The sequence below is a fragment of the Macaca fascicularis genome, chromosome 8 (assembly GCF_037993035.2).
Source record: "Macaca fascicularis isolate 582-1 chromosome 8, T2T-MFA8v1.1".
NCBI classification, from domain to species: Eukaryota; Metazoa; Chordata; class Mammalia; order Primates; family Cercopithecidae; genus Macaca; species Macaca fascicularis.
The window spans coordinates 109,522,122-109,532,500 of NC_088382.1; positions in this window are offsets into that span (position 1 = coordinate 109,522,122).

Genomic DNA, 10,379 nt, shown 5'->3' on the forward strand with positions numbered 1-10,379 from the left:
ACATTTATTTCAGTGTTTAATACTAGAAGTGTTTTTGTCCTTATTTAAAAGTTAATGATGTTTTTGTAACCAGAAATATGCTGATGGAATTTACCTCTTGTTTATGTCAATTAGCATGGTAAAACTGGTTTTGTTGTACATTGTTTTGCTTAAAGTCACAGTTTCCAAGAACCTATTGATAACATTAAGTGAGGACTTACTGTATGTCTCAATTCAGACTAGCCACATTTCAAGTTCTAAATAGCCACATGTGACTGTATTGGATAGCACAATTAGAACATTTTAGTCATAAGAAAATGCTCATGAGTCATTGCTAAATGAAAAGGCAAGCTGCAAAGCTATGCCACGTGATCTAATTTTGTAACATGTACATACACTTATACATATGTATGTATATATAAGCAGGAAATAATACTGAAAGGGTATATACCAAAAACTTGCAAGTAATTTTTACATTTTATTTTTATGCAATCCAAATTTTATCATGTCTGTCTTTTATGGTTAGAAAAAAATTAATAATAAATATGAATTTTTAAAAAGAGAGGTGTATTCGTTTCCTATTGTTGCTGTAACACACTTCCACAAATTTAGTGGCTTAAAACCACACACATTCATTATCTTGCAGTTCAGTAGTTCAAAAGTCTGACACAGGTCTCACTAGATTCAACTTAATGCGTCAGCAGGGTCGCATTCCTTCCAGAGGCTCTAGAAGAGGAAGAATCTGTGCCCTTTTCTAGCTTCAAGGGGCTGCCTGCATTTCTTGGCTTGTAATTCCCTTCTTTCATCTTCAAAGCCAGCTCCAATACATCTCTTCCTCTGCCTCTCCTTTTCTCCCTCCCTCTTCCCTGTTCTCCCTTGTGATTATATTGGCCCCACCTGGATAATGGGGGAACAGTCTCCCTATTTTAGTGTCACCTGGTTAGCAAGCTTAATTCCACCTGCAACCTTATTTCCCTTTGCTATGTAACATATCATAATCCAGGGATTAGTACGTAGACATCTTTGAAGGGCTGTTATCCTTCCTACCACAAGAGGTATGATCATGATTAGTACTGTATAACTAATATTTCCATTCTCCTTTCAGATGCACAGTAGGGTTATACTTCCTTGCTCCCTTCAAAGCAGCCACGTGACTTGCTTTGGCCAATGCAGTATGAGTGGAAGTGGCATGAGTCTTTTCCAGGTAGATGCTTTATAAGACAGCATGTGATTTACTACATTCTCTTTGCCCTGCCTATGATAGGATGGAAGTATTGATGGAGATGGCACATATGTCATCACCTATGTCTCACCTGGGTCTGTGAGACACTAGGATGAGCAGAGTCCTTCTACCAACCTGTGCTGGCCAGATATGGTGAGGGAGAAATAAGTGGTATGTCACTCCACTGAGCTTCAGGGGTTGTTTGGTCCTACAGACAAACAGCTCATCCTGACTGGTACAGGAGGTTAAAAAAAATACAAGCATATAACTGGCAAGAGATAGTATCTCATTGTGGTTTTGACTTGCATTTCTCTAATGACCAGTGATGATGAGCTTTTTTTCATATTTTTGTTGGCTGCATAAATGTCTTCTTTTGAGAAGTGCCTGTTCATATCCTTTGCCCACTTTTTGATGGGATTGTATTTTTTCTTGTAAATTTGTTTAAGTTCTTTGTAGATTCTGGATATTAGCCCTTTGTCAAATGGATAGATTGCAAAACTTTTCTCCCATTCTGTAGGTTACCTGTTCACTCTGATGATAGTTTCTTTTGCTGTGCAGAAGCTCTTTAGTTTAATATGATCCCATTTGTCAATTTTGGCTTTTGTAGCCATTGCTTTTGGTGTTTTAGACATGAAGTCTTTGCCCATTCCTATGTCCTGAATGGCATTGCCCAGGTTTTCTTCTAGGATTTTTATGGTTTTAGGTCCTACATTTAAGTCTTTAATCCATCTTGAGTCAATTTTTGTATAAGGTGTAAGGAAGGGGTCCAGTCTCATTTTTCTGCATATGGCTAGTGAGTTTTCCCAACACCATTTATTAAATAGGGAATCCTTTCCCCATTGCTAGATTATCTCAGGGTTGTCAAAGATCAGATGGTTGTAGATGTGTGGTGTTATTTCTGAGGCCTCTGTTCTGTTCCATTGGTCTATATATCTGTTTCGGTACCAGTACCATGCTGTTTTGGTTACTGTAGCCTTGTAGTATAGTTTGAAGTCAGGTAGCACAATGCCTCCAGCTTTGTTCTTTTTGCTTAGGATTGTCTTGGCTATGCAGGCTCTTTTTTGGTTCCATATGAAGTTTAAAGTAGTTTTTTCCAATTCTGTGAATAAAGTCAGTTGTAGCTTACTGGGGATGGCATTGAATCTATAAATTACTTTGGGCAGGATGGCTATTTTCATGATATTGATTCTTCCTATCCATGAGCATGGAATGTTTTTTCCATTTTTTTGTGTCCTTTCTTATTTCCTCGAGCAGTGGTTGGTAGTTCTCCTTGAAGAGGTCCTTCACATCTCTTGTAAGTTGTATTCCTAGGTATTTTATTCTCTTAGAAGCAATTGTGAATGAGAGTTCACTCATGATTTGGCTCTCTGTCTGTTACTGGTGTATAGAAATGCTTGTGATTTTTGCACATTGATTTTGTATCCTGATACTTTGCTGAAGATGCTTATCAGCCTAAGGAGGTTTTGGGCTGAGATGGTAGGGTTTTCTAAGTATACAATCATGTCATCTGCAAACAGAGACAATTTGACTTCCTCTTTTCCTATTTGAATACTCTTTATTTCTTTCTCTTGCCTGATGGCCCTGGACAGAACTCCCAATACTATGTTGAATAGGAGTAGTGAGAGAGGGCATCCTTGTCTTGTAATCATTAAAAAGTCAGGAAACAACAGATGCTGGAGAGGATGTGGAGAAATAGGAACGCTTTTACACTATTGGTGGGAGTGTAAATTAGTTCAACCATTGTGGAAGACAGTGTGGCGATTCCTCAAGGATCTAGAAGTAGAAATACCATTTGACCAAGCAATCCTATTACTGGGTATATACCCAAAGGATTATAAATTATGCTGCTGTAAAGACACATGCACACGTATGGTTATTGCAGCACTATTCACAATAGCAAAGACTTGGAATCAACCCAAATGTCCATCAGTGACAGACTGGATTAAGAAAATGTGGCACATATACACCATGGAATACTATGCAGCCATAAAAAAGGATGAGTTCATGTCCTTTGTAGGGACATGGATGAAGCTGGAAACCATCATTCTCAGCAAACTATCACAAGAACAGAAAACCAAACACTGCATGTTCTCACTCATAAGTGGGAGTTGAGCAATGAGAACACTGGACACAGGGAGGGGAACATCACACACCGGCCCCTGTCATGGGGTGGGGGATTAGGGGAGGGATAGCATTTAGAGAAATACCTAATGTAGGTGAAGAGTTGATGGGTGCAGCAAACCACCATGGCACGTGTATGCCTATGTAACAAAACTGCACATTCTACACATGTACCCCAGAACTTAACATATAATAATAATAAAAAAGAAATCTTACGAAAGGCAAAGTGATGGTGGCAATCTCATTGAGCTTTAATCTGAAGTATATAAATTACTGTGATAAATTAAACACAGACAAATTTCCTTAGAAAGCCATAAAACACTAGAATTTTCCCAGAAATAAGATATTGAGTTTTTGCTCTCCAATCCCCAAATCAAAATATTACAGTAAAATGTTTGTTTTAATACATGTTTTTCTCCTTTGCTGTAAAATAAATAAACGAATAAATGTTTAAAAAATGCAAGTATCTGTTTTCGTTAGGGATGCATGTGTGTGAATGCTGAGGCAGATAAACTGAGTGACAGAGACAGTGGGAATGTAAAAAAGTAATGGGGACATTAAGATGGGCCTGGAAATAAGCTATGTTGATCATTACGATGTCTTCTAAATTGAAAACAAAATTGAATGGTGGAGCCCAGCCCTTCAACATTAGGGGCTTCCCTGTGCTCAGCCCTGACTGACCTCTAGAGAAGCTGTGAAGAGACCTTGAGTTTTGAAATAGAATCTGTCTTCTGCTTAAGAGTCCTGCTTTGCTGCTGACCTAGGGGAACGCTGGATGTTTGGGTCCCTTCGGGAGTTGAGTGCCTGAGGCACTAGCTTCCCAAGACTTCTGATGGAGTACTGAATTCTAGGGGACCCTGGGCTCCCCTGAAGCTTGTTCGTGGATTGGGGACAATGTTTTCTATCCTCTCCAAGGGCTGAGTTCCTGCCTCACTTTATTTGTAAGCCCTGTGTGGCCCCTAGTCATTTGTAAAACATGTTCACATATGTTTTCATTTTGTCCTCTCAATAATCCTGTGAGATATGCAGGAATTTCTTTATTTTATTTTATCTTATTTATTTATTTAGAGACAGAGTCTCCCTCTGTCACCCAGGCCCGAGTGCATGGCGCAATCACAGCTCACTGCAACATTGCAGTCCTGGGCTCAAGTGATCCTCCTGCCTCAGCCTCCTGAGTACCTGGTATGACAGATGCATGCTACCACACCCAGCTCATTAAAAAATTTTTTTGTTGTTGAGACAGGGTCTTACTATGTTGCCTAGGCTGGTCTCAAACCCCCGGGCTCAAGTGATCCTCCCATTTCAGCCTCCCAAAGTGCGGAGATTAAAGGCACAAAACACCACGTCTGGCCTCGGTTTTTAGATAAACAAACTGAGAGTCATAGTGGTAGAAAAACAGAAACACTGAGACTGGAATCTAGAGTGTGAGAATCCAGAGATTCCCTTCCACAGCAGGGCTGTGGAGAGCACATCCAAGGAAACAAATCCATCTCAGTGGATAACACTCATTAGCCTAGGATAGTTCACTGAGCACCGATGGTGTGCCCTGTGTGGTTGTCCCTAATGGCTGAGAGGATAGTCCCAAGTCACTGAGGACACTTCCTAAATCAGTAGATCATTCCAGAGCCTTCAGTTTCTTTTAGTTGAATTGATAAATTCTCCTAGGTCCTACTTAGAAAATCAAAGAGGTTATTTATTCAGATGATGAGGTCTGTTCTATAACTAAGTACCAGATATTTGTGTTCCTTTGGGCATTTCAGAAGCAGTACTAATTAAAACGATTTTCCCAGAATCGGGCTGACATCAATCACAGAAGCTACACACAGAGATGACCCAGCCTGATAATGGCCTTTGTGAAATGAAGCTGTTAAATGAAAGAGTCACGTTAAACTCAGCTTCATTTTGAATACAGAGACAGCAAAAAATCCAAATTTATTAGATGAGGAAAAAAAAACCAAGAGGAGCTGCAAATACCTATTTTAACTTCTAGGAGGATACAGCAAAGTCAAAAGATATAAATTATCATTCTAAGATAGGACACTTGGTAATGACTTTTAAATTGATTTTTTTAAAAAAAGGATGTCTTAGTAGTTTCTTTGGAATTCCACTTTGAACTTATGTTTATTTTAATTTATGGATGTGGTCACCTAGTCAAATTCAAACATGGATATCTTTAGCTTCCACATGCTCTTCTGAGTAAACAGTAACTGTGTTGACAGCAGGACATAGTCATTAGAATATTGTATGATCACCCTGACACTGCCACATTTAAAATCTGGAGGTGTAGGGCACAGTGGCTCATGCCTGTAATACCAGCATTTTGAGAGACCCAGGCAGGAGGGTCGCTTGAGGCCAAAATTTCAAGACCAGCCTGGGCAACAGAGCGAGACCCTGTCTCTACAAAATAATAAAAAAAAATGAGCCAGGTATGGTGGCATGTACCTGTAGTCCCAGCTACTCAGAAGGCTGAAATGGGAGGATTGCTCAAGCCCAGGAGGTTGAGGTTAGAGTGATCCATGATCATGCCACTGCACTCCAGCTTTGGTGTCAGATTGAGACACTGCCACTTAAAAAAATAGAAATACACGCTGAAATATTTACCAATCAAATGATACAATGATGATTTGCTTCAAAATAATACGAGAGTGGGGTAGGCAGGTGGGCAGATGGGAGTGGAAGGTGTTAATCATAGGCAAATAAAACCTAGGTCACCAACTTTCTCTTTTCTTTTCTTTCTTTTTTTCTTTTTTAAATATAAACAGGGTCTTGCTATGCTGCCCAAGCTGATCTCGGGCTCAGGCTCCTGTTTTGGCCTCCCAAAGTTCTAGGATTGCAGGTGTGAGCCACAACTTTTTTTTTTTCTATAAAGGGCCAGATAGTAGCTGTGGGCCAGGGTCTCAAACTGTGTTGCCCACCACTCAACTCTGCAATTGTAATGTGAAAGCAGTCACAGACAAAATATAAAGAAATGAGTGTGACTGTGTTCCAATAAAACTTTATTTACAAAAACATTCAGTGGGCTGGATTTGGCCTTTGGGCCATAATTTAATCCCCTCTGGTAAAATAATCATTATTTTAGCTGGATCAGGAGTACATGGGAGTACATAAGTACTATAAATTTCTGTCCACTTTTGCATATACAGGAAGTTTGATGCTTTCCATTTAAAATGATAGAATGTTTTGAGCACTATTCACAAGCCCCAGACCACGCCTCAGCCTTCTTGGCATTCTTACAAGTGAGTATTCTTCCTATATCCAACTTGGGTCACATAGTAGAGACAGAGTCTCACTATATTGCCCAGGCTGGTCTGGAACTCCTAGGCTCAAGCAATCCGCCTGCCTCAGCCTCCCAAAGTAGTGGGATTACAGCCACCACGCCCAGCCTGGTAATTCTACTTTTCATTCCCAAATGCACTTTCTTAATCTGAGTCTTTTCCCATAGCATTGTGTTTTTGTTTTCTGATAAATCTTTATAGATCTATATTTATATAGATATCTGAGGACACTAATTATACATTTTTAAAAACTATTTTTTCCTTGAATCAACTATGTTTCCTAGGGAGTAGTTTTTGTTTGCATACATCTGGGTCTTTTTCCTTAATACTCCACACTTCTGTTTATCATGCCCACCTAAATTTAAGAATGAGGCAATGTAAAAACTAATTATCAGTTATATGTCATGGCAGGCCTTGCCACCTGACAGGAGTCACTTCAGATGAGCAGATAGGGAGCAGCCATTAGTCTTCGGATCTTAAAAAACAGAATGAGGGGGCTATGCACTGAACTGGGCACTAACTCACACTTTCACTGTCCGGTCTTTCACCAGACACTTTTTTTCATTTCTTTTGTAAATCAATAGGTCAATCAATCTCTCCTCTCTCACTCTCATTCTGTCTCTCTGTCTATATTTAGGAAGAGTGAGGCATTCTCTGCTGAGATATGTTTGAGTTGAATGTTCTGCCTACAGACTTTCCAGTAACTCCTCTGTTTTCAGCCCCGTGTTTTGCTATCTCTGCAGGACCTGGAATTTCTGAATCCTGAGCCTCCCCAGGCTTCTGAGGGGCAGCTGTACGGTTTCCTCAGCAATAGTATCCATCATACGTTCTTTAAGTGAGGTTTCCTTCTCCCTGCTTCCCCCACACTTACTCCATTATTCACTTTCAGTCTCCAGAAATTTGTTGAAATCCTTTTATTTTTTATTTTTACTTTTTAAAATATATTTTTTCCCACCCAAACCCTGCAGATGTTGAAATCTCTTAATCAACTGATGCCTTCTATTTATTTTTGTGGATTTGTAACTTTAGACTTTACAGTCCTTTTTTGGAGCTGGGAGGGAGAGGAGCTAAACACATGTACTTAATCCACCATATTGAATTACAGTCTGAAAGTGTCGTTTAGAAATCTTACCGTTTCTAGCACTCTTCTTCCTTCCTGCAGATGCAGGCTGCCATCTGGGATCATTTCTCTTAAACCCTGGGAACTTCCTTAGTATTTTCTGCAGTGCAGATCTATTACCAACAGATTCTCTCAGCTTTTGTTTGTCTGAAAAATGTCTATATTTGGCCTTCATTTTTCTGGTTTTTAAACTTTTTACTTTGAACTAATTTTAAGCTTACAGAAAAACTGCAATAGCACCAACAACTCCCAAGTACTCGTTTCAGCTGGTAACATTTAATTGTTAACATTTGGCCACATTTGCTTAATCAATCTCTCTGTCTCTTTGTATATGTGGATATACTTAGACCACTACACACACACACCACATCTTTTTTTTTTTTTTTTTTTTTTTCTGTTTTTGAGACAGGGTCTCACTCTGTCACCCAGGCTGGAGTGCAGTGGCATGATCTTGGATCATAGCAGCCTCGACCTCCTGGGCTCAAGCAATCCTCCTACCTTAGCCTCCTAAGTAGCTGGGATCACAGGCATGCACCACCATGCTTGGCTAATTGTTGTATTCTTTGTAGAGATGAGGTTTTGCCATGTTTCCCAGGCTGGTCTCAAACTCCTGAGCTCAAGCAATCTGCCTTCTTCAGCCTCCCAAAGTGTTGGGATGACAGGCATGAACCACCACACCTGGTACATAATTTTTTTTTTTTTTTTTTTGAGATAGCATCTTGCTCTGTTGTCCAGGCTGGTGTGCAATGGCGCAATCTCAGCTCACTGTAACCTTGGCCACCTGGGTTCAAGCAATTCCTCTGCCTCAGCCTCCCGAGTAACTGGGACTACAGGCATCCGCCACCATGCCCAGCTAATTTTTTGTGTGTTTTTAGTAGAGATGGGGTTTCACTGTGTTAGCCAGGGTGGTCTCAATCTCCTGGCCTCGTGATCCGCCTGCCTCGGCCTCCCAAAGTGCTAGGATTACAGGCGTGAGCCACCACACCTGGCCCATACTTTTTAAAAAAAATTCTGTGGCAATGATGTCTCACTATGTTGCCCAGGATGGTTTCAAACTCCTGGCCTCAAGCAATCCTCAAACCTTGGTCTCCCAAAGTGTTGGGATCATAGACATGAGTCACTACACCCAGTCAGACCCACAGATAATTTTTAAATTGTTTAAAAATAGATTGTAGATATAATGACCCCAATTCAGGGAATGCATACTGATACAGTATTATCATCTAATCCACAGGTTCCACTCAAATTTCACTTTGTCTTGATAATGTTCTTCATCCCCTTCCCCAGCTTTATTAAGATGTAATTGAAAAATAAAAATTATACATATTTACATTGTACAACATGTTTCAACATATCTTTTGTGAAATAATTAAATCAAGCTAATTAGCTCACATACTTTTTTTGAGGTGAGAACATTTAATATCTATGCTTAGCAGTTTTCAAGTACAATACATTATTATTCACTATAGTCACCATGCTGTACAATAGATTTCCAGAATGTATTCCTCTTGTCTAATTCAAACTTTGTGCCCTTTGACCTACATCTTCCCATTCCACCCTTCCCCAGACCCTGGTAATCACTATTCCACTCTTTGTCTATGAGTTCAACTTTTTCAGATTCCACATGTAAGTGAGATCACACGATATTTGTCTTTCTTGTCTGACTCATTTTACTTAGCACAGTGCCCTCTGGGTCAATCTATATTGTCGCAAATGACAAGATTTCTTCTTTTTTAAGGCTGAATAGTACTCCATTGTATATATATGCCACATTTTCTTTATCCATTCATCTGTTGATGGACACAGGTTGATTCCATATCTCGGCTATTGTGAATATGCTGTAATGAACATGGGGGAGTAGATATCTCTCTTGGACATATTAATTTTATTTCCTTTGGATATATACCTGGAGTGGGATTGCTGGATCATGTGGTAGTTCTATTTTTAGTTTTTTGAGGAACTTCCATTGTATTTTTCATAATGGCTGTACTACCCAAGAGTGATCTTTATAAGTCTAGCATCTAATCATACGTCACATCTAGTTATCATATATCTTTAATTTCCTTCAATCTGGATGAATTCCCTTTTTTTTTTTGTCTTTCATCACCTTGATAGTTTCCAGGAACACATACCAAGTACTTTGTAAAATATCATTTAGTTTGGATTTGTCTGATATATCCTCATTATTCAAGATAGGTTATTCTTTTTTTGTGTGTAGTTTTGTTTTGTTTTTGGCAGGAATACCACAGAAATGATTCTGTGTTCTTCTCAGTGCATCATGTCAGCAGACATGTGTACTAGTCTGTTTTCACACAGCTATAAAGAAATACCCAAGACTGGTTATTTATAAAGGAAAGAGGTCTAATTGACTCACAGTTCCACATGGCTGGGGAGGCCTCAGGAAACTTAACAATTGAAGGGGAAGCAAGGAGGTTCTTCACATGGTGGCAGGAGAGAGAAGAGTGGGGAGTAAAGGGGAGAGAGCCCCTTATAAAACCATCAGATCTTGGGAGAGATCACTATCACTAGAACAGCATAGGGGAAATGCTCCCATGATCCAATTACCTCCCTCCAGGTCTCTCCCTAGACACATGAGGAGTATGGGGATTACAATTCAAGATGAGATTTGGGTGGGGACATAGCCAAACCATATCATATGCCA